Source organism: Perognathus longimembris, chromosome 3 (genome assembly GCF_023159225.1).
Source record: "Perognathus longimembris pacificus isolate PPM17 chromosome 3, ASM2315922v1, whole genome shotgun sequence".
Classification (NCBI taxonomy): Eukaryota; Metazoa; Chordata; class Mammalia; order Rodentia; family Heteromyidae; genus Perognathus; species Perognathus longimembris.
The window spans coordinates 76,392,264-76,416,478 of record NC_063163.1 but is presented as its reverse complement, the minus strand read 5'-3'; the positions used below and the strand labels follow the sequence as shown (position 1 = coordinate 76,416,478).

General features: G+C 49.4%; 1 protein-coding gene across 1 annotated transcript in view; it reads right to left on the bottom strand.

The window, feature by feature from the left end:
• Window positions 1-3,575: 3,575 nt before the first annotated feature.
• The window catches only part of Mau2 (MAU2 sister chromatid cohesion factor), a 41,844-nt gene continuing 21,204 nt past the window's right edge, over window positions 3,576-24,215 (bottom strand). Inside the window, exons 20-22 of the transcript XR_007210432.1 lie at window positions 17,401-17,404; window positions 15,206-15,219; window positions 3,576-3,586 (exon numbers count right to left, since the gene is read on the bottom strand). The gene's annotated coding sequence lies outside the window, so the exon portion shown is untranslated. The remainder of the gene's footprint in view (window positions 3,587-15,205; window positions 15,220-17,400; window positions 17,405-24,215) is intronic.

Here is a 24,215-nt window from a genome sequence, read left to right as displayed (position 1 = left end):
AACTTAGCACACAGTAGGCACTCAACTCTGGGATCAGTCTGTGGAATTTAGAACAGAGTACATAGGCCCTCAACTCTTCTGCCCTGACAGCTTGCAGGGAAGTGGAACAAGCCATTGACCTCAGCATGTCTGAACACACTGCTGCCAGCAAATGGTACTGCATGCAATGCAGTAAAGAAAACTTGTAACAACCATCAAAGAAAAAGTACATCAACAGGAGGCTAAGTCCAAGACCCAGGCAACTGCACAGAGGGGTATTTGTCCCTCCATTTCTCTGGGCGGACACAACCAGGAGGTGTCACTGTGTGAATGGACACGCAGAACCAGAAATGTGAGGAGTCCTGTGTACTCCAAGAACACATAAGTAAACGGTGAGGAAGAGAAAATTCAAGACTCAGGTGACTCACGCGGACTATGTCCTAAAGAATCTACAGCCCTTAAGATAAGACTAAGGAAAGACTAACTACCTCTGCAAAATTCCTAGTGCAGGGTATTAACACATACCTAAGGACTGTCGTTCCGTTCCTAAGAGAGGGATACCTACTCATTTCTGGTCCCCTAGAACACGCTCCTCAAGTGTCCTGCGCAGCTCAGGCCTTGCCCATAAGCCTTTCGTTGTGAAAGTGATCAATTCCGATTCTTGGCATTAATCCCTTTAAAAGGCCAGCAGCTGCTGTCTAGTCACTGATGCCAACCCATTCCAGGTGGGGAGGAAAAGAAATCAATAGAGCCACCTCCCAGATGGAGAGGCAAATTTTAAGTAAAGTGAGGCCCCAGAACCCAGAGGGGGGAAGGGTCCCGTGGCTCCCAGGGGGTCAAACAAGGAGGGCGAAAGCAGGGGAAGGGCGCGGGGAGGGAGAGCCGGCCCTGCAGGCGTGGGCGCGCAGGGACTCTTATTCTGACACGGAGCCACCGCCACCGCCGCGGGGCTCAGCTCCGTAGCCTAGCTCGCCTGGGACACTCGCCCCCGCGCGGGACCCCCGCCCCGCGCGCCCACGTGCCGCCCGCCACCCCCACCCGTCCCCAGACGGCTCCGAGGCGTCGCCTGGAGGCCCGAACCCTCGCTGGCCCCAGAGGAAACACAAGAGGAAGCGGGGCGACGCCGCGACTTTCCAGGACCCCCGCCCCGCCAGGCCCCCACGTGCCCGGGTGCAGTCTAAGCGGGGAACTTTCCAGGGCAGCGCGAGAAAGACGCTCCGGGAATACAGGGAGCGAAACTCCCTCGCGCTCACTTTTCCACTCTCTCGTGTGGACCCCCTCTGCCCGTGGGGCCCCCGACTCTGCCCGGCCCGTGCGGCTCTAGTCTCCACCTCGCGTCCCCACCCCAAGTCCTGGCCTCCACCCCCGGCCAAGTTTGGTCAGGAACTTACCGGGCCACTCGCGGGCCGGCCGGGCCCTAGGGCAGCACGCGGGTTCCCGAGGCTGCAGGGCCGAGGTCGCCCGCGGGGCCGGGCGGCGGAGGGACTGGGGTCGCCCGGCCGCGCGTGCTCGCTCCGCCTGTGGAGCCGCCCGGGCCCGTGGCGCTCGCTCCGCCGGTACGCCTACCCGCTCGCGCCGCCGGCCAGATAATGCGCCCCTCGGCAGCACACATGGAGCCCGGCGCCGGCGTCACCGCCCGGGACATGCGCACCAGGTCAGCGCGCCCGGCCCGCGGCCCCCAAAACACCGGGGAGCTCTTAAAGGCGACGCCGCGCGCCCGCGCCCAGCTGGGCGGGGCCCAGCGGGCGGGGGAGGGGCCTGAAGGCGAAGGGAGGAGGCTGTGGGAGGAGCTCTACGCGTGGGCGGGGCCCGGGCGAGGGGAGGGACTCGCGACGCGGCCCCGCCCCGGAAGCGCCGCCCCTCCTGCCCAGCTCCCACGCGACACCTCTCTCGGCTTTCAGGGTCCTCCCGCAGGCTCCCTCCCCACAGGCCAAGGGTCGTCACCACCCACCGGCGACTGAGCAGGGCGGGCAGCGCCCACGACTGCCTCGACACGCCCGCCGCTGACCTCGCTCCTGCCGGGCCGGGCAGCCTCAAAGCAGCTGCGCTGTGGAGAACCGAAGCGTCCCTCCACCGTCGCTGGGTTGGCGCTATGGCCTGGGTGTCGAGGAGGTCGGAGGATATCAGCGGAGCAATCGATTCTCTAACCCAGCCAATGGAGTTCTGAGGAAAGAACCCGTCAGACACTCGGGGATACCAGTCCTGTCTGCCCTTGGACTTCTGGGAGAGGCAAAAGCCCCAAGAAGACACATTTGTGTCCTCCCCTCTGCTGCGACCCAGAGAAGACACACTGTAGGCAGGTCGGGTTTGGGGAGGTCATAAATTACATGAAACACAGCCACAAATCCAACAAGGAAAGTACAAATTTCACAGAAAATCTACTCTACCACAAGCTCTTTCTGTGTTTTTCCAACCTGAAATTCACGCCTCCCCAAGCACTGAAGCTTTTTATCTGTGTGTATGTCAGTTCTAAGGCCTAGAACTCAGAACCTAGGCACTGTCTCTGAACTTTCTTGCTCAAGGCTAGTGCTCAACCACTAGTTGGAGACTAATTTGACTTTCCTGCCTGGGCTGGCTTCAAACCAAGATCCTCAGACGTCAGCCTCCTAAGTAGCCAGGAGTACAGGTGTGAGCCACCTGTGCCAAGCTCATTTTTTTAAATAACACTATATATTTTAATAACTATATATTTGAAATGTATCATTTTATATTGCACCCCATTAGCAACAACAACAAAAAGTATTTCCCACCCACAACTGCATCCCTACCTCAAACTTGAAAACATTTCATGAGGAAGTTTTGCCAATCATTCTCTGCTAGATAACTCCAAGCCCCCTTTATTCTATGTCAGCTCCACACTGTTGGCAACTTTCTGCCTTATATTCCAAAACCCCCACCACACATACTCAGAAAGTTTCCCATTGCCTCAGGCAACATCTGACACAACCTTTCCTGGGCCAGAAGCTAAGCTTTCTTCCATCTAAAGATACAAAATACCAAATGGTGACCCGAACACCTTCTCAAACTAGGTTCTGACAGCAACTTTCGTGTTGCTTTAAGACAAAGAAACTGAAATGTTCAAAGACAATACAAAACACTATTATTCTCAGAAGCCTGACTTGGTATAGGAATTCAGTGCCCCCTGATCCAGGAGCAAGAATGGTTCAGAGCAGAAGTGTAGGAGGTTCCCTCAAATACAGCAGGGGTATATTTTAAGAACTGCTTCTATGCCTCAGTCATTAATCAGATGATGTATATTAAAGCAATACAAGCAAAATATTACCTCACAGCTCCTCACCTGGGTCTTGATTAATGCCAACTTAATTAACCACAAACAGAGCAAAGTGCAGTCAGGTGGGAGATCTGAAATTGAGGTAAATGGGAATTCTAGAGTCTGAGCTGGCAAGCCTGGATGAGTCACCAAGGTGACAAATCAGCCTTTTTTAAAAGACGGAAGCATCAGCTGTGACATATTAATGACACACCCTGTGGACTGAGGTGCACACAGGTGACGAGCAGAGTGGGGGTGCCCTCCCCAAGGTGAACCACTCGGTTCCACGGGTGCTTTCTGTGACCCACAGGTGTGTGGAGGTGAACCCAGGCCTCCCTGAGATCCCCAATCAGCTCTGAAAGCTTGGGTTGGAGCCCTTACTGCACTTCTTAGAGCTGGACAAACAACAAATTGGTTGGGTGATGATTATGAAATATGATGCAATGACCTGCAGATGCCATTTGAAGGCTGAAGAAACTCCAAGACATGGCTAGGCTCAGAACCATGTTTTTTTTGGCTTTGCCTTTGTCCTAAGAACAACTTGTCAGTACAGTACTTTAATGACACTTCTGGGGCTGTAGCTCTTGGTAGAGTGGTTGCCTAGCATACACGAAGCCCTGGGTTTGATGGGGGGGGGGGGGGGAGCAGGAGAAGAAAAAGGGAAGGGAGAGAGGGAAGAAAAGGAAGGGAAAGGAGAAAGGAGGGGAGGGGGGAGGGGAGGGGGAAGGGAAGGGGAGAGAAAGGGGAAGGGGAGGGAAGAGCAGAGTAACGGTGGCTGACTCCAGTAGTTCCAGGTCTGAGGACCTAGTCCAAAGCCTGCCCAGGCATGATAGTCTGTGAGATTCACGAAGTACAGCTGTTGCTCAAGTGGAAGAATGTCAACCTTGGTGCCCAAGAGGAGTTTAAACCCCAGTACCAAGACAGACAGACAGACACACACATACACAGAGGGAGAGAGAGAGCAAGGACTTCTCTTTACAGTTTGAAGCCAACCTGGGCAGTAAAGACTGTGAGACTTTTATCTCCAATTAACCACCAGAAAACGGGAAATGACACTGTGGTAGAGCACTAGCCTCAAGCAAAAGAGCTCAGAGAGAGCACTCGCAAAAACAAAACACCTGTCTTCCAAATGCACTATTATTCTTGTTTGTTCCTTTGCTTTGGACAAGGTCTTGCTATCTTTGCTCAGTCTGGTTTTAACTTTCTTTTTGTTTTTTGCCAGTCCTGGGCTTGAACTCTGGGCTTGGGCATTGTCCCTGAGATTTTTACTCAAGGCTAGCTAGCACTCTACCACTTGAGCCAAAGAGCCATTTCAAGCTTTTCTGTTTATGTGGTACTGAGGAATTGAACCCAGGGCTTCATGCATGCTAGGCAAGCAAGCACTCTACCACTAAGCCACATTCCCAGCCCTGTTCTTTAACCTTTGATCCTCCTTTCTCTAACACCAGATTGAGAATGCAGGATTTTTACCACCACAACCTAAAATTTCTTTCTTTCTCTCTCTCTCTCTTTCTTTTTTTGGCCAGTCATCAGGCTTGAACTCTGGGCCTGGGTGCTGTACCTGAGCTCTTCAGCTCAAGGCTAGAGCTCTACCACTTGGGCCACAGAGTCACTTCCAGTATTTTGGTGCTTAATTGGAGGTAAGAGTCTCACAGTTTCTGCCCAGGATGGCTTTGAGCCTAGATTCTCAGATCTCAGCCTCCTCAGAAGCTAGGATTACAGGCAGGAGCCATCAATGACCCGCCTTCAAAAACACAAAAGATTTCTAAACACTATCAGAGAGAGTCTGTTCCTATACAACCAAGGCACTGAATAAAGAAAAACTCACCCAATTCTAGGATCATGTCTTTTTCTATAGCAGAAATGACCAAAGACTACATGGTGGTGCTGGGCTGACCAGGAAGAAGCAACATTACCTGTCAAATGTTTAAAGTATTAGTTTTGATGAGGAAATTTCTTTAACTAGGACTTGGGGGCTCATTCCTGTGATTCAAGATGAGAACTGAGGACCATGGTTGGAAGCCAGCTCTGGCAAATAAATAGGAGATTCTTATCTTCAAATAACCAGCAAAAAGCCAAAAGTGGAGCTGTGGCTTAAGTAGTAGAGCATCAGCCATAAGCAAGAAAGGTGAGCAACAGAGGCCTTAAATTCATAAAAAGGTTACTTATTTCAACCCATAATCATCTACTAAGTTAGCAAGGCAACTTATTGGAAAAGGAAAAGGAAACATTCATTTCTATGTGAACTTCTTATCTTTAGTACTTGGATAGTAAATAGCCACAGGGACTCTTACAACTCTCCCAATGGGTGACCACTGCTAGTGTCCCTCCCTCCCTCCCTCCCTCTCTCCCTTCCTTCCTTTCTTTTTTGCCAATCCTGGGGCTTGAACTCAGTGCCTTGGCACGTCCTTGAGCTGCTTTTGCTCAAGGCGAGCTAGCGCTCTATCACTTGAGCCACAGTGCCACTTCCAGCTTTTTCTGTGTATGTGGTACTAAGAAATTGAACCCAGGGCTTCATGCATGCAAGGCAAGCACTCTACCACTAAGCCACATTCCCAGCCCACTAGTATCACTTTCCCTGGAGGTCATTCTTGCACTAAATGAAGATAGTGGAAGACAAGACAGGTCAGCTGTGCCCCTGCCCTAAGGAGTGGGGCAGGTCCCACCCTGCATGCAGGAGGCCTGGGCTGAACACTTTGCCTCTAAAAATCCAGACATGGTCCACTCTATCTCAGATGTGTTCTTAGCTAATAATGTCATCCTTCACGAGGACACTCAGGGTCCAGGCAAGGTAGAGGCTGGGCCCCTCTTCAGTTGGGCACACTCGTGCTAGCATCATGGTAGTCACCTGTCTTCATGGTGCTTCTGATGCTAGGGGTAGTTTTAATCTCTTCTTTTTTTGAAGGTACCGGATTTTTGTTCGGTGGTGGTAGTGGTGGTGGTGGTGTTTTGCCAGTCCTGGGGCTGAACTCAGGGCCAAAGTGCTGTCTCTGAGCTTCTTTTGCCCAAAGCTAGCACTCTACCACTTGAGCCACAGAGCCACTTCCAACTTTTTTCTATTTATGTAGTACAGAGGAATCGAACCCAGGGCTTCCTGCATGCTAGGCAAGCACCCTACCACTAAGCCATATTCCCAGCCCATGGAGTTTGAACTCAGCCTTGTGCTTGCTAAGCAAGCACTCCAACTTTGGTTCACACCTTAAGCTCCTGGGGGGACTCTGAGCACAAACAATACCCTCAAGGTTAGGCACCTGTGGCTGTGACCCAGAAGGGCACCTCTACTGTCTAAATCCTTCATCTGACTTTGTCACTAATTGGCAAGGAATGTCCCTTTTTTGTCTTCCAGGTGAGTTACAAAAGTTCCCACCTAATTTAGATCAGAATTAAGACTTTAGGCTGGTAAGTGAATTATGTTTTCTATGAACTACAAATAATGAAGGGCTGGGAATGTGGCTTAGTGGTGGAGTGCTTGCCTAACATGCAGGAAGCCCTAGGTCCGATTCCTCAGTACCAAATAAAAAGAAAAAGCCAGAAGTGGCACTGTGGCTCAAGTAGTAGAGTGCTAGCCTTGAGCAAAAGAAGCTCAGGGACAGTGTCCAGGGCCTGAGTTCAAGCCCCAGGACTGGCAAGAAAAAAGGAAGGGAGGGAGGGAGGGCCAGAAGCTAATGACTCACCACTATAATCCTAGCTACTCGGGAAGATGAAAGCAGAGGATACAGGTTACTCGGGAAGCTGAGAGCTGAGGATACAGGTTCAAAGTCAGCCTGGGCAGATCAACCCTAGAAACTCTTATCTCCAACTAAGCACAATGGTGTAGCTCAAATGATAGCACACTTGGGGCTGGGAATATAGCCTAGTGGCAAGAGTGCTTGCCTCATATACATGAGGCCCTGGGTTCCATTCCTCAATATCACATATATACACAAAAAGGCCAGAAGTGGCACTGTGGCTCAAGTGGCCAGCCTTGAGCAAAAAGAAGCCAGGGACAGTGCTCAGGCCTTGAGTTCAAGCCCCAGGACTGTCAAAAAAAAAGAAAAAAGACAAAGAAAGAAAGAAAAACAGACAGACAGACAGACCAAAACTTGCCATTTAGTTCACACCCCTATTCAGTACAGTTGTTAAATGGCAAATCTTGAAAGTTGATCTATGTATTCCAAAGGCAAGGGAGAATATATTCCATCCAAATGTTCTTTCTTCTATAGAAATGGAAAGCTCCCATACAGATGGAGAATCTTTTTAGTTTATTCTCTTGATTCACAGCTTAATACTGAACAACCAAACCTTCTCAAGTGCAGTCAGGAAGCTGAGGCAGGCAGATCACAAGAAGGCCAGTCTAGACTACCTATGTACTGAGACCCTATCTCAATCTTCAAAATAGACCTTTTCTGAGATTATGTATAAATTCTAAAACTGTGAAAATAGGACGAAAGTTGAACAGTTATTGATGTGTTAAGACTTTTAGACCAGATTAAATGACAATTCTCAAATGAAAAAAAAAAATCAGAAAAGCCCCCAAATCCATTCTCTGGAAATGCCATAGGCTGGCACACCATTCACACAGTGTCAAAGACTATATTTCATTGTTCTGATTGAAAATGCTAATAAAGCTAAGCCCAGGAGGCTCACATCTATAGGCTCACACTCCTAGCTAGTCAGGAGGCAGATCTAAGGATGGAGGTTTGAAGCTAGCCAGGGTAGGAAAGACGATGAGATGTGATCTCCAATTAACCATCAAAAAGCTGGAAGTAGGGCTGGGGATATAGCCTAGTGGCATGAGTGCCTGCCTCGGATACACGAGGCCCTAGGTTCGATTCCCCAGCACCACATATACAGAAAACGGCCAGAAGCGGCGCTGTGGCTCAAGTGGCAGAGTGCTAGCCTTGAGCGGGAAGAAGCCAGGGACAGTGCTCAGGCCCTGAGTCCAAGGCCCAGGACTGGCCAAAAAAAAAAAAAAAAAAAAAAAGCTGGAAGTAGCTGGAAGTGGTAAAGTGCTAGCCTTGAGCAAAAGAGCTCAGGAACAGTGTCTAGGCCCTGAGTTTTAGCCTCAGGACTGGCACATGTACGCACACAGGCATACACACAGAAAGCTTATTTATGAAAATCAGATACCAATGGCTAACACCTATAATTCTAGCTACTCAGAAGGCTGAGATCTGAGTATCATGGCTTAACTCCAACCTTAGGCAGAAAAGTTTGTGAGATTCTTATCTGCAACAGACCATAAAAAGCTGCAAGTGGAAATGTGGCTCAAAGTGGCAGAGCATTTATCTTGAGCACAAAAGCTCAGGGACAGCAGCTCACAGGCCCCGAGTTCAAGCCCAGCACCACCACCCCCAAAAGAAAACTCCAGGGGGTTGGGAATATGGCCTAGTGGTAAAGGACTCACCTCGTGTACTTGAAGCCCGGGGTTCAATTCCTCAGCACCACATATATAGAAAAAGCCAGAAGTAGCGCTGTGGCTCAAGTGGTAAAATACTAGCCATGAGCAAAAAGAAGCCAGGGACAGTGCTCACCCAGAGTTCAAGCCCCATGACTGACAAAATAACAAAACAAGCAAAAAAAAAAAAAAAAAAGAAAAAAGAAAACTCCAATTTAATAGGAGTTCAGTCTTGGATGCTTCTATGGCACACTTATAACACTTTCTACCTTTGGTTTTATTTTTTGTGCTGGTACTGGGCTTAAACCCAGAGCCTCCAGGTCTAATTTGCCTTTTAGCTCTAGGCCAGTGCTCTACTACTTGAGCCACAGCTCCACTTCCAGCTTTTGGGAAGTTACCTGAAGATAAGAGTCTCATGGAAAGTCCTGCCCAGGCTGGCTTTAAACAGTGATCCTCAAACCTCAGCCTCCTCAGTATGTAGGGTTATAGTCCTGAGCCCGTGGTGGCTGGCCTGTACCTGTCTTTTCTTGGTCACTCAGGAGCCCTATGTCCAGGTGAGTGGCTGACTTATCACCTGTCACATGACCACTCTCCATGGGTTGGGGAGGCTCTCCCAGTACACAGTGCAGCCATGGTGAGCCCAGAGTGTGCCTTCTCCACAGTCATTCCAGCACACTAGGGGAGGGCACAAGTCCACATGGGAGCACATAAAGGGTCCACTGCAGGTATGCAGGGGGTCTCTTGGGAGAAACCAGCCAGTCCAAGAACCTCCGCACCACCAGTCTCAAGTGTATAGCCTGTAGCCCAGTAGGGCCAACAGCTTGCTCTTGGATAGTATTAACTACAGCCTCAAGCTGAGGGCCAGTCTCCAGAGGTATAGTAGGCCTCAACACAATTCTGTAGCACTGCAACAACAGCTTCTACCACAACCTGGGCACTTGCTATGTTTACCAAGCCACACCACAGGTGAAGAAACAGGACCAAAATGCTTGGGTCACTCACAGGTGGTTAGGCCATTTTCCTGAGGTCTTGGCAAGCAGGTGGGAATCTAGACTCAAACCCACCGTATCTGGTCACACAGAGCCTCCCACAATACTATTCCAGCACAGGTTTACACCAGTGACCCAGTCTTGAAAGCACTCGGGCTGAGGCCTCCATCCTCTGAGGCCAGCTTAGACCTCCAGCGCAGCCTCCAGCCACTCCTGCAGCCAACACTGACACAGAGCAACAGGAAACTGTTCTGCAGTATGTGGGCCATCCTGCCATAAAGGCCTCAGAATCTGTGGGGCACCAGTGGCTCATGCCTGTAATCCTAGATACTCAGGAGGGTAAAATTTGAAGATCGAGGTTCAAAGTCAGCCCAGGCAAGAAAATCCCTGAGACTTATCTCCAACTAGCCATCAGAAAACTGGAAGTAGTGCTGTGGCTCAAGTGGCTCACTAGCTTTGAGCTGAAGAGCTCAGGGATAGCTTCCAGGCACAGACAAAGCCCTACAACCGACAAAAAAAAAAAAAAAAAGACAGAACGTGTGGGTGCCTTCACTGAGCCCCCAGAACTACCAAGTGCCTCCTGAAAAAGAGAATTTGAATGAGTGTTCTATGTCAAACTGAGGCCCAAAAGCCCAGCCTGGAGAGGGCTCCCTGAAAGTAGAGGAAGTGAAGAGGGAGCAGAGGAGCACTTCCCAAGGGCAGTAAGAACCAGAGGCAGGAGTCTGGTCTGGTCACGTGTATGCTGGCATTCCTTGTCCACACCCACTTCCGGCCTGGGCCTGCCCTTCCACCACCAGAGTCAGACCTAGGTTGGAGGAGGGAAAAAAAAAAAAAAAAAAGACTACAAGAAACTCTCTCTCAAAACACCCTCCCTCGGCCCTCAGGCCCTAGGGAAATGGGCAGGCCAGCTCTCTGGCCCCGCCCCCCAGAGCCTCCCCAATTTAAGGAAAGCTCCTACCAAATAATTGAGGCCTTGTGCTGGTGGTTCATGTGTATAATCCTAGCTACTCAGGAGGCTGAAACCTGAGGATGGAGGTTCAAAACCAGCCTGGGCAGGAAAAGTCTATGAGACACTTACCTCCAGTTAACCACCTGAAGAGCTGGAAGTAGAACTGTGGCTCAAGTGCTTCAGAGCTAGCCTTGAGCAAAAGAAGCTCAGAGATCCTGCCAGGACCTGAGTTCAAGCACCAGAACCAGCATTAAAAAGAAATTTTTTTTTTAATCAGTCTTCCTATATAGCCTAGGCTGGCCTCAAACTCACAATCCTCCTGTCTTAGTCTCCCAAGTGCTGGGATTACAGGCATGCCACCATCATGCATGGCTAGCACTTTGAGTGTTCATGCATCTCTCATAGGCTAGTTCAAAAAGAAAATAAACCCACATTCAAACAAGCACCAGTATAAACAGAGGTAGTCAGGTGATGGAGAAGAGATATCCAAACATCATACTGGAAATGAAAAATAGGGCCAGACATTCATTTGTATGGAACCACTCCATCAGAAGCAACTTCCAAGTCCCCATAGAGGTCAGCTTATTTCTTCTCCTCAAGGTTGCACAGGGATTGAAAGCGCCCCCCCCCCCCCCCCGCATCCCACCCCAGGCTGGCTCAACAGGAAGGAAGCTCTGACTTCCCCAGCTATTCCAGTTGCATAAATCAACAGCTATCATCCTGAATTAGATGCTGCACAGCATTCAGACCCACATTTGCCTTTTAGAGCTGCCTGCCAACAGATAACCATGTTACATTACATCAGATAAATGTGCCTAGATCAATATTGTTTCTAACTATCCCAAGGTTTTTCATTGCTGCAAGGACCCTTCAATTAAAAAAACAAAGTTTGAAAAATGTCCCGTTAGTTAAGAGACAATGGTGGTGATACTACCATCCTCAAAGTGAAGTCTGCTGCACACAAGAGACATGGTAGAATTTCAAGCAGGAGAGAGCACTTGTTTTTTGCCAGTCCTGGGGCTTGGACTCAGGGCCTGAGTACTGTCCCTGGCTTCTTTTTGCTCAAGGCTAGCACTCTGCCACTTGAGCTACAGTGCCGTTTCTGGCCATTTTTATATATGTGGTGCTGGGGAATCGAACCCAGGGCTTCATGTATATGAGTCAAGCACTCTTGCCACTAGGCTATCTTCCCAGCCCGAGAGAGCACTTTTTAACGTTGCTTACCCTAGCCGGACATCCTCTGGCGGCTCATGCTTGCAATCCTAGCTACTCAGGAAGCTGAGATCTGAGGATCACAGTTCAAAACCAGTGTGGTCAGGAAAGTTCAAGAGACTCTTATCACCAATTAACCACCAGAAAACTGTTAGTGGCACTGTGGTACAATGGTAGAGCTCTAGCCTTGAGCTGAAGAATTCAGGGACAGTGCCCGGAGCTAAAACTGAGAGGCTAAAGCCTGTAATCCTAGAAGCTACAATCTAGAGGACTACATACAGTTCAAGGCCTGCACTGGAAAGAAAAGTTCACTAGATTCCAACCTCCAAAATGCAGCAAAAGGCAGGGTTGGAGGCACGATTCAAGTGGCAGAATAACAGTAAGCACATTGAGATTGAAGCCCTGAATTCAAAGCCTAGTACAGGAGAAAAAAGAAGACATGTTTAAGACTGATGAATTTCATTGCTTCAATACCAAAGACAAAGGACTAAAGGCTCAAGCAGTAGAGCATCAGCCATGAGTGGAAAAGATGAACAAGAGGCCCTGAGTTCAAGCCACCATGCTGGCACAAAATAAATAAAAATCAAAGCCACACTGCCTTTGTAAGAGAGAAGAAAAAGAAGGAAGGGAGAAGGAAAGCAGGAGAGAAGGGAGGAGGGAGCAAATTATTATCTGCAGAAAAAAAATAAAACAGGACTTGGAATGTGGCTTAGTGGTAGAGTGCTTGCCTAGCATGTATGAAGCCCTAGGTTCAATTCCTCAGGACCACAGAAACAGAAAAAGGCAAATATGACATTGTGCCTCAAGTGGTAGAGTGCTAGCCTTGAGCAAAATAAATAAATTAAATTAAAAAGACATTTTCTTAAACTTGGGAGCAGCTCCCTGGGAGCCTAATTCAGATTTTCACCTTTTTTTAATTTAAATTTTATTATAAAGGTAATGTAATGTACAGAGAGGTTACAGTTACTTAAGTAAGGAGTACAATTCTTTTTTAACAGTGTTATTCTCTCCTTCACTTTCTCCCACTTTTCCCCTCTTATTTCTCCTAAATTTTATACATCAGGGAACAATGTCATCCAACTCTACACCAGTAAGTAAAGGAGAGGCCTGATTCACCTGCCATAATTCTGGAGCTTTTACTAACTACTAAGAAAGTTCACTAGATAGGTGGCAATGCCTCTTACCAGTAATCCTAGCTATTCAGGAGGCAGAGAGATGAGGATCATGGATCCCCAACTCAAAGCCAGCCAGGGTAGGAAAATCCATGAGACTCTCATCTCCAATTAAGCAGCGAACAAGCCAGAAGTGGAGCTGTGGCTCAAGTGGTAGAGCACTAGCCTTGAGCAAAAACAGCAGACCTCCACACTCCTACAAACACACAAAACTCATTCAAAAAATAAAAAGTAAGTAAAACAGCCCCTCCAGTTGACTTAGCATCTGCACAGCTCTCTAGCTCCTGGGTACTGAGAACTCAAGTGGAAATTATGATCCCTCGGCACTAAGCCACTGGCCCTCTCAAAGTACTATTATTGTGTGGCTGGTGTCAAATGCCTTCCTACACCATTTTCCCAGTCTTTTGTCCCCAAATCTGATCCATTACCATGAAAGAAAACAGTTCATCTTTCAAGGTTCTAAAGTGTAAGGACAGATCGCTCTCTAGGTAATAGCACATAGCTCTCACAATAAGGCAGTCTCAAAATATGGACAAGGTCCTTTAAATTTTTGGTTCTCCTACTCCTTCCCACAATTCTTCATCCATTAGACTCTTCTATTTTGCCTCAGGTCTAATTAGATTAATACATCTCTCCACTTGCCTTTAACTCACCAATTACCCCCGATTGACAGAGCGAGAGAGCTCTGAGGCCGAGGCAGACATGGCTAATCTACCTCTCATCTGTATCAGAACAGAATGACTCTTGCTAGGGGATTCAGGGAGCTGTGGTTTCTTGCTGATACATACTAAGTTTCTTTCTCTTTAAGGAGATTTAGTCCTGGCAGAAAGTCAAACACTTCCTGGTCACTCTCAAACTTACCAGAATCAACCTTTATAGCACACCAACCAATCAGGTGCCAAGAGGAAGGGGAGCTGACCACTGTCAGCTCTACATCTCCATTCATTCATTTGTTCTTTCATGCATTCACCTCCTAACAGGATGCACCCCACACATTCACAGCACTGTGTCCCCTCAAATATTTAGTACTCTGTTTTTTTGTTTTGTGGTTTTTTGTTGTTGTTGTTTTTGGCCAGTCCTGGGGATTGAACTCAGGGCCTGAGCACTGTCCTTAGCTCCTTTTTGCTCAAGGCTAGCACTCTACCACTTGAGCCACAGTGCCACTTCTGGCCTTTTCTATATATGTGGTGCTGAGGAATCGAACCCAGGGCTTCATATATATGAGGCAAGCACTGTACCACTAAGCCATATTCCCAGCCCTCTGTCTATTGTTTTACGCCATGATTTGTACAACTAGGAAGGGCAAAACCAGAATCTGGTATGGCTCTCAATAGAGTTAACGATACCATGAATAGAAAGGGGAGCCATGTAGTAGGGCGCTCCAAGACCCTTCTCCCTTACAGAACCAGGAAAGAAGTCCCTGGAAATGGGGGACTAAGCTTGCTGTGGCTTGGATATGAGTTGAAGGTCCCCTAGGGACTTCCAGAGTTTGAACGTTAATGCCCGTTATGATGTATAAAGAGGGTAGAAATTTAACCCAAATGACCTTCAGGGACTTTAGGATGGATACCCTGTGATTCAATCCTGGCCTCCTCACAAAGAAGAGAAAAACCGGACACACAAAAACAAGGATTCTGCCAGCCAGAAAGCTATCAGAAGATGTGAGCCCTCACACCTCCAAAATGAGCCAAAATAAACCTTTTCTTTTTTGCCAGTCCTGGAGCTGGGACTCAGGGCCTGAGCACTGTCCCTGAGCTTCTTTTGCTCAAGACTAGCACTCTACCACTTGAGCCACAGTGCCACTTCCAGCCTTTTCTGTTTATGTAGTGCTGAGAAATCAAACCCAGGGCTCCATGCATGCTAGTCAAGCACTCTACCACTAAGCCACATTCTAGCTCCAGCCTTCTTTTTCTTTTTTTTTTTTTTTTGGCCAGTCCTGGGCCTTGGACTCAGGGCCTGAGCACTGTCCCTGGCTTCTTCCCGCTCAAGGCTAGCACTCTGCCACTTGAGCCACAGCGCCGCTTCTGGCCGTTTTCTGTATATGTGGTGCTGGGGAATCGAACCTAGGGCCTCGTGTATCCGAGGCAGGCACTCTTGCCACTAGGCCATATCCCCAGCCCTCTTTTTCTTTATAAATAACTCAGATTACAATAACCAAAAAAGACCAACTAATCCAATCTTCCTGACTTCAAAGTCACAGCTTCCTTTTTTTTCTTTTTTTTTTTTTGGGGGGGGGGGCAGTCCTGGGCCTCGGACTCAGGGCCTGAACACTGGTCCCTTGCTTCCTTTTGCTCAAGGATAGCACTCTGTCACTTGAGCCACAGCGCCACTTCTGGCCGTTTTCTGTATATGTGGTGCTGGGGAATCGAACCCAGGGCCACATGTATACGAGGCAAGCTCTCTTGCCACTAGGCCATATCCCCAGCCCCCACAGCTTCCTTTTTAACAGCACTCCAACCCTGCTGGTCCTGTAGGTTTCATTTCAAGTAATATATACACACACCTGGTGGCTTATGCCTGTAATCCCAGCTACTGAGGAAGCTGAGATCTGAGAATGGAGGGTCAAAGCCAGCCCAGAGGAAGGAAAGTCTATGAAACTTTGATCTGCAATTAACCACCAGAAATGTGAAAGTGGTGCTGTGGCTCAAAGTGATGAAGTGCTAGCCTTGAACAAAAGAGCCCAGGGACAGCACCTAGGCTCTGAGTTAAAGCCCCAGAAAGGGGGGGGAGGGGAAGGGGGGAATACTGAGGCATATCTCTGCCTTCATTCCAGGACACCCTGAGCCTAAGCCTCAAGCATCCCAGCACCCTTTACTCAGGGCAAAAGAGTCACAGGTCTGGAACAGCTCCTGCCTGGACTTTACTATCCCATAGGCAGAGGGGTCCAGGAAACTCTCCAAGCACTTCTCCACAGAAGAAAATAGCTCGAGTTGAAACTTGTGTCCACACGGGTCCAGCGACAGATTTAGAACTCAAATTATAGCCTCTGCAGGAGTCTTCACAAAGGACTCAAATTAAGCAAGCCCAGATGGGAGCAAACAGGATCAAGACAGCCTTAACACACTCTGTAAAGTGAACTGCACTCCAGAAAAGTGGAGAGGAGCAAACCTGTTGGAAGGCTAAAGCAAATGGGAGTCCTGCATTGGTTTGGGGCCTTGGTTTGGGGATTATGCTTACTTCTTACTGGGGCAAGTTCTCCCCAGCTTTTCAGCCTGGAACTTGTGTAAGGACACAAAGTGGTTACAGAGTTACTCATGTTTCAAACAGTTCATTCCTGTCCTTTAGACCATCTCTCAATGCCAGCATTCATCAACTTGGGCTCCTGAGAGCTCTGCCTTTGGCAAAGCAGATAAAATTAGCTTCTGGAGTGAACTTGGAATCCAGGGTGGGCCATTATAAAAGTCCAGAGGACGGGCTGAGAATGTGGCCTAGTGGTAGAGTGCTTGCCTAGCATATGAAGCCCTGAGTTCAATTCCTCAGCACCACATATACAGAAAAGGCCGGAAGTGGTGCTGTGGCTCAAGTTGTAGAGTGCTAGCCTTGAGTAAAAAGAAGACAGGGACAACAGTGCTCAGGCCCAGAGTTCAAGTGCCAGAATTGGCACACACACACACACACAAAAAAAAAGTCCAGAGATTTGCAAAAAACAAGGAAAAAAAACTTCCTCTGGTCCACTTATATACAAGATCCTTGGTCCCTGGCCTCCTAGCCAGCCTCTCTGAATCTGAGGTGACTAAGCTTCCTCTCCTGTTTTTCACACTGAGGCCACAACCCACAGGTCCCCTATTGGTCAAGAGGTGATCAGAGGGCTTAGGAGACAAAATACAGCAGGAAGACCTAAAGGAGCCTTTTATTTTGGGAGGAGAGTAGGTGAGTTATTACAAAGGCAGGAGGGCTGAGGGATAGGGAACAGGAAGTGGGTTCCTCCCAGAGCTTGACAATGTGGAGACAATGTTTCTGCCTGATCTTGGGTCTCCACACTGGCCTTGGGTAGTCCCATTTCTAGAAAATGACCAAGATGCTCATCTAGTAACAGCCCCTCGCTCCATCCCCTAAATTTAGTAGGTTTTAAGATGAGAAAACAGCACTCTTAGGCCAGATATGGTGGTAACATGTCTTTAAGGATGGTAAGTTCCTGGCCCTACTTGGCTACAGTATGAAACCCTGTTTCAAAAGAAGCCACTTAATTTAAAATTTTTTTAATTACATTATCCAAAAAAAGAAATGTAAGACTGGGAATGTGGATTAGTGGTAGAGTGCTTGCCTAGCATTCATGAAGCCCTGGGTTCAATTCCTCAGTACCACATAAACAGAAAAAGCCAGAAGTGGCACTATGGCTCAAGTGGTAGAATGCTAGCCTTGAACAAAAGAAGCTCAAGAACAGTACCCAGGCTGAGTCCAAGCCCCAGGACTGGTAAATAAATAAATAAACAAATAAATATATGCATTACCTGACTTATGAAATCATAACCCCTCTGTACCACACTTGCATAACAATAAAATTATATATTTTTAAAAACTGACTAAGGACAAAATGTTTACTTTTTTAAAAAATTAAACAGTGAGATTTTTGCCTCTAGGTCTTCCAACACACTCCATAAATCCCAAATGAAAACTAAGCTAAGGGCTGGGAATATGGCCTAGTGGCAAGAGTGCTTGTGTCGTATACATGAAGCCCTGGGTTCAATTCCCCAGTACCACATATATAGAAAATGGCCAGATATATAGAAAATGGCCAGAAGTGGCGCTGTGGCTCAAGTGGTAGAGTGCTAGCCTTGAGCAAAAAGAAGCCAGGGACAGTGCTCAGGCCCTGAGTCCAAGCCCAGCCCAGGACTGGCAAAAAAAAAAACACAAAACTAAGCTAAAAGTCCTGATAAAATCCCCAGATCCCCAGCCTGGCAAAAAGGAAGATTGCAAAGGAAGGCAGGGGGGAGGGAGACCTCAAGGATAAATGAAGAGTTTCTACCTAAGAGATTCAGGACAGAAATCTCAATAACAGTGAAATACACTCAGGCCAAGTAGTTGGGGAATCCTGGAAAAGGCACAGAGAAGGACCCCTCAGAGGAGGGACGGGATCCATTATCTCCCATCAGGAGCAGGAATCCTTGGAGAAGATGGGGGGTGGGGGGGAACAGGAAGGGGGAGACACGACGACTTTAGGGACGACAGAACCTTCAAGAAGAGAGAAATCCCGTGACACCCCTCCCCCTCCCAAAATTTATCAGCCGGAGATGAGCAAGGGACTCAAAAGAAACAGTAACATTTTTTAATGGAGGTTCACCAGGGGCCTCTCGGGGTAGTGAGAGGCCCTCACAGGAACAGGAGGACGCTCACACACACACACAGACACACACACAAAATTGGGGTTACACTGGACTGGGGGAACGACCCAGGAGAATGGGGGGGGGGGTCTTGAGGGTTCCACTCGAGGGTTCTGCAGTGAGTCGGAGGAAAATGCGGAGGGCGAAGTCGCTCCCAGAAGTGGGGGACGCGAAGCAGGGGGAGCAGCGCCGGCCCCAAAGGCCCGTGGGAAAAGTGAGACAAGAGTGCCGAAATCGCCCCAGGAACGTGGGGGTCCCTCTGAGGAAGCAGGGAAGGGTCCCTCCGAGCCCACGAGTGAGTCCCAGAGAAGTGGGGGACCCCCTAAGAAAAGTAAAGGTCCCGCCGAGACTGGGGGACTCCGCTCGAACCCCTCCCCCAGAGGGTGCCTCAGACAAGGAGTTGCCCGGAGAGAGGCGAGGGCCCCCCAGAAAAGCGGAAGCCCCGAGGGAGCCCGGGCCACCGGAAGCCCGGGACCCCTGCCAGCGGCGCCGGCCCCCTACGCCCTCCCTTCTTCCCTCCCGCCTCACTCACCGAAGTTGCTCGGGGGCCGGGCAGCGGGCGGCGGGCCCCCGGGACTGCCCGGGACCTCGAGGCCGAGTCCAGCGCGGTCGCGCCCCACCGCAGAGGTTCCCTCAGGTGGCGCCTGCGGCGGCGGCGACGGTGACGGGACGACGGACGGCAGACCGACCGACTGCGCGGGCGGGCGGGCGACGCGGTGCGCGCTGGAGCGGCGAGGTGCGCGTGCGCGCGCTGGGGCGCTGACCCCAGGCGGAAGGAGCTGCCGCGCCGCGCTCCCCGAGCCGCCGCTGGGTCTCGCCGCTCCGTCTCACACTGAAATTGCCCGCTTCACAGCCTGGCTTCCCCGGTTGCTAGGCAGATTTCGCTTCTCACACTTCCGGGTTGAGGCGCGTCTCGGCGAGTGGCGGCGCGGCAGGCCAATGAGATACGGCTAGGGCTGCCAGACTCCGCACCCCGCGGAGGGTGTGACCAGTCTTACGACAGACAGCGCGAGACGGCCAATGAGCGCGCGAGCCGGCTGGCCGTCGGGAACGCGCCGGTGGGTGAGGCGGGCCCTAGAGGGCGGGACATAATGAATGATAGCTGGTCCACCAATAGGAGGCTGTAGCTGGTGTCAGCGCCAATCACGGATCTACAGGGGCGGGCTTAGACTTCGAGGGCGGGAATGCCATGAAGGGTGGAGCCTGCGTATCGCCTCTCTTCGTGGCCGGCTCGCACGGACCCGGGAGGGCGGTTCGACTGGGCCGCCCTGTGGCCCGCAACTGGCTGGGCAGGGGGTTCCCCGCAGTGCTCAGCAGGGGCGCCCCACCCACAATGCACCGGAGCCGCTGCGGCCGGGCAGGCGTGGGGCGGCGGCCCAGGGCGGCGGGCGGGGCCGCGGGAGGCGCCTCGAGGAGGCTCGACCGGTCGTGGCCTGTCCCTCCTGGGGGGGCGGGGGGGAGCGGCGGGGTCGCCGCCTGCATGCTCCGGAGGAACCTGGGGACCCCCGCCCTCGTTCTGAGAACCTCGGGGCTCGCTTCCTTGACCCCCTGTTCCGAGGAGAACCTTGAGGTTCACCTCCTTCCTGTTCTGAGAATCTTTGGGTTTCTTCTCCCTGTCCCCCGTTGTGAGGAGAATCTTTGAGGTTCCCTGATCTGTTTGAGGAGAAACCTTGGGGTTCTCCACCCTGACCCCAACTCCCCACCCGTTCTGAAAATCTTTTGAGGTTCCCTTCTGTGAACCTCCCCCCATTCTGAGAATACTTGAGGTTCTCCTCATCGTGATTAAACTTTGGGGCTGTCTTCCTTGACACCCCCACCCATTCTGTGGAGAATCTGTGAGCTTCACCTCCCTGACCCCCCCCCACCCCGTGATGAGACTCTTTGGGGGTATCCCCCCCTAAGTCCACCCTCCCTTCTGAGAATCTTTGAGGTTGTCTGAGAATATTTGGCATTCTCTTTCTTGCTTCTCATTTTGGCTAAGTGTTGGGGTTCTCTTCCTTGACACACACACACACCCCATTCTGTGGAGACTCTTCAGGGTTCTCCTGGCTCCTGTTCTGAGGAGAACCTGAAGGGTTCACATCTTTCACCCAGTTCTCAGGAGAATCTCTGGAATTCTCTTCCTTGCTCTACCTCTGAGATCACCTGGGACGCCCCAACCTTTCTCTGGATATGTGCATGTATGTGGCAGGCATACGGGTCCTGTGTAGACTCCTGTGTAGCTGAGATTACAGGCATGATCCATTGGCACCCAGCTGAAATGGGCCCGTTGCAGGAGGCAGAGTATTGTACTAAAAAGATACAAAAGCAAAGATAATGCTGTGGGAATGTAGAGGAGTAAGGGATTAAGAAAGATAGGGCCTGGGAAAGCACTTTGTAAACCATGAAGCAGGGTGCCCATGTGGGAAGGAAGATTGATATTGTTACAAGTAGCCTAACATTCCTGGAAGAAAAGTACAAGGGATAAAGACCAATATAGGGGGTAGGGGGGCAAGGAGTCCTGTGGGGCTGTGGCCCCAAGTGACAAGACTGACAGTTGGTTAAGGAAGGAACCGTTGTTAACATAAACACTGTGTTCCCAGAGTGCCTGCTGGCATCTCTATTAAAGCCCTTACCACACACTGCAAGTGTTTGGGCAGGTTGAGTAGATGGACAATAATCTCGTGGATATGAATATTGCTGGTTGGCAGAGCAGGGGCATAACTAGAAAATCAGACCCAGGGCTGAGAATGTGACTCAGTGGTAAGAGTGCTTGCCCAGCATGCATGAAGCCCTGGGTTTGATTCCTCAGTACTACATACAGATAAAGCGAAAAATGGCAGTGGCTCAAGTAGTAGTGTTAGCCTTGGATCCCAGCATATCTCGTTTAGGAGAATACCAGACCAGCCTTTAAACAGCCAGATCCTGTCTAAAAGGAAAACATCGCTGGATGCTGGTGACTCACACCTGTCTCCCTAGCTAGGTAAGAGGCTGTGATCTGAAGGATTGAAAATTGAAGATAGCCCAGACATTCCATCCCCAAATTAACCAGTAAAAAGCTGGACGGATGGCATGGTTCAAATGATAAGAGCACCAGTGGAGAAAGCAATAGCTAGAGGCCTAGAGTTTAAATTCTGGTATTGGGATAAGCTGGCTATGTAGCATAAGTGGTAAAGTACCCACTGAGAACTGTGAGGCTCTGAGTTCAAGCCCTAGTAGGTTGTATAAAAAAAAAAAATAAGGATGGGAGGGGGAAGGAATTTGCAGACACAAAGGTTATTTCCAGTCTAACCCCATGTAATTTCCAGTCTGACCCCTAAAAAGGTCAGGACCTATAATCACCTCAACCTTTTTGTTTTAGGAGTAAACAATTTTTTTTTTTTCTGGAAGAAGAAAAGACGTCATCCCTTGAGATGTTAGAAAACAGGTTGTCCATATACTGAAAAATCCTAGAATCCAGGCTATGGAGTGTTGCTGAGTGTTACGTTTGTTTGAAGGTCTGGGATCAACCGTCAGCACCAAAAATGTAAAAATTTGTGAGCTGGGAATATGGCCTAGTGGTAGAATGCTTGCCTCATATACATGAAGCACTGGGTTTGATTCCTCAGCACTATATATACATACATACATACATTTATATATATATTTATATATACATATATAAATGTAAAAATTCATTTGGCTAAATCTACAGAGCCCAAAGCAAATGAACATTTGTCAGAAGGAGCAAAATACCCTTCCAAAATGTACAGTAAAGCCACTGCTTCTGACAAAGGCTGGCACTAGGTGCTCACACCTTAATCCCAGCTACTCCAGAGGCTGAGGTCTGAGGGTCCAAGTTTAAAGCCAGCTTGGGCAAGAAAGTCCCAGAGATTCTTATCTCCAATGAACCTCCAGAAAATGGGAAGTGGAGATGTGGCTTAAAGTGGTAGAGTGCTAGCCTTGAGCAAAAAAGCTTAAGGACAACAGCCAGCCCGAGTTTAAGCCCCACAACCAACACAGAAAATACAAGGGTACAAGGGACAGCCCCCCCCCCCCCCCCCGCCGGCCCTGAGTCCAAGCCCCCAAACTGGCACAAAATTCGGGAGCCATGTGACCATGTGAGAAGGTTGTGCTTCCTTTCAGTGGAGTGATTGCATCTCTTAAACTAAGGCGTGACCCTCGCTGGGTCCGGGAAGTCATGTAGGCAAACTGGCTAAGTGACATTTACGTCCAAATAGGGAAATGGGAAGGGAGCCAGGCTCAGAGGAGGCGGGACAAGAGACAGGACAGTGTGACCATGGGAAGATCTCCCAGTGGTGAGCTGGGATTTTTTCTTGGACTCAGGAAGCTGTGGCCTCTGAAAGTGAGGAAGGATGGCTGGTTAATAATAGCAAAGGGAAAGGTGCTAAACAAAAAAACTGTCCGGCATTGGCACCCGTGGCTTGTGCCTATAATCTCAGCTACTCAGGAGGCTAAGTTCTGGGCTCAAAGTGGCTTTGATTTACTTCCTCTAGGTACCTGCATGTCTTGCCTGGGGTCCAAACTCACCACATCCATCCTTCCTCATTCCTTCCTCCTTCTCAAAAGTCCAGCAGGTGGGCTGAGAACCTTAGCAGTACAGTGCTTGCCTGGCATGCACAAAGCCCTGTGTTCAATTCCACGGTACCATATAAACAGAATAAGCCAAAAGTGGTGCTGTGCAGGCTGGGAATATGGCCTAGTGGCAGGAGTGCTTGCCTCGTATACATGAGGCCCTGGGTTCAATTCCCCAGCACCACATATACAGAAAATGGCCAGGAGTGTCACTGTGGCTCAAGTGGCAGAGTGCTAGCCTTGAGCAAAAAGAAGCCAGGGACAGTGTTCAGGCCCTGAGTCCAAGCCCAGGACTGGCCAAAAAAAAAAAAACCAAAACACCAAAAGTGGTGCTGTGGCTTAAGTGGAAGAGTGCTAGCCTTAAGCAAAAGCAGCTCAGGTACAATACCAAGTCCGAGTTCAAGCCCCAGGACCTGCAAAAAATAAAGTCCAGCAGGTAACTGGAGATTTGTTTGAATAACTTGAACATCTTTCAAATAAGTGACAAAGTTAGGCACTAGTAGCTCATGACTGTAATCCCAGCTACTCCAAAGACTAAGATCTGAGGATCATGGTTCAAAGTCATCCTTGGGTAGAAAAGTTTTGTTGGTGGTGGTCATGAGACTTTAACTCTAGTCCTAGGCACTGTCCCTGAGCTCTTCAGCTCAAGACTAATGCTCTAGCTCTTGAGCCACAGCACCACTTCCTGTTTTCTGGTGGTTAACTGGAGATCAGTCTCCCGGACTTTCCTGCCTCCGCTGGGTTTGACCCCTGAGCGGAAGATTTCAGCCTCTTGAGTAGCTAGGGTAACAGGTGTGAGCCACTGGAGCACCGCTAGCCCATGAGATTCTTAGCTCCAATTAACCAGAAAAATCCAGAAGTGGAGCAGTGGCTCAAGTGGTAAGAGTGCCAGCTTTAAGCAGAAAAAGCCAAATGAGAGCATGAGGCCCATGGGGCTGGGAATATGGCCTAGTGGTAAAGTGCTTGCCTTATATACATGAAGCTCTGGGTTCGATTCCTCAGCACCACATATATAGAAAAAAGCTGGAAGTGGCACTATGGCTCAAGTGGTAGAGTGCTAGTCTTGAGCAAAAAAAAGGAGAGCATGAGGCCTTGTTTAAGCTCCAGTATTGGCACAAAAATCAATCAACGATAAAGGGCTGTCTCATCGGTGTGCATTTATTTTTCAAACGGTCTTACAATGTAGCGCCGACTAGCTTTCAGTTACAAGGGCTCCTGCCTCTGCCTCCCAACTTCAGAGATTACAGGCAGGTTAAAACCATACCCAGATCTGTGAACCTACTGAATACTGTGCCAAAAAAAAAAAAAAAAAAAAAGTGAAAACTGGAATGGTTTTGTATACTTTTGTGCCATTGAAAATCTGAATAATTGTTAAAGACCTGTGTATTTCT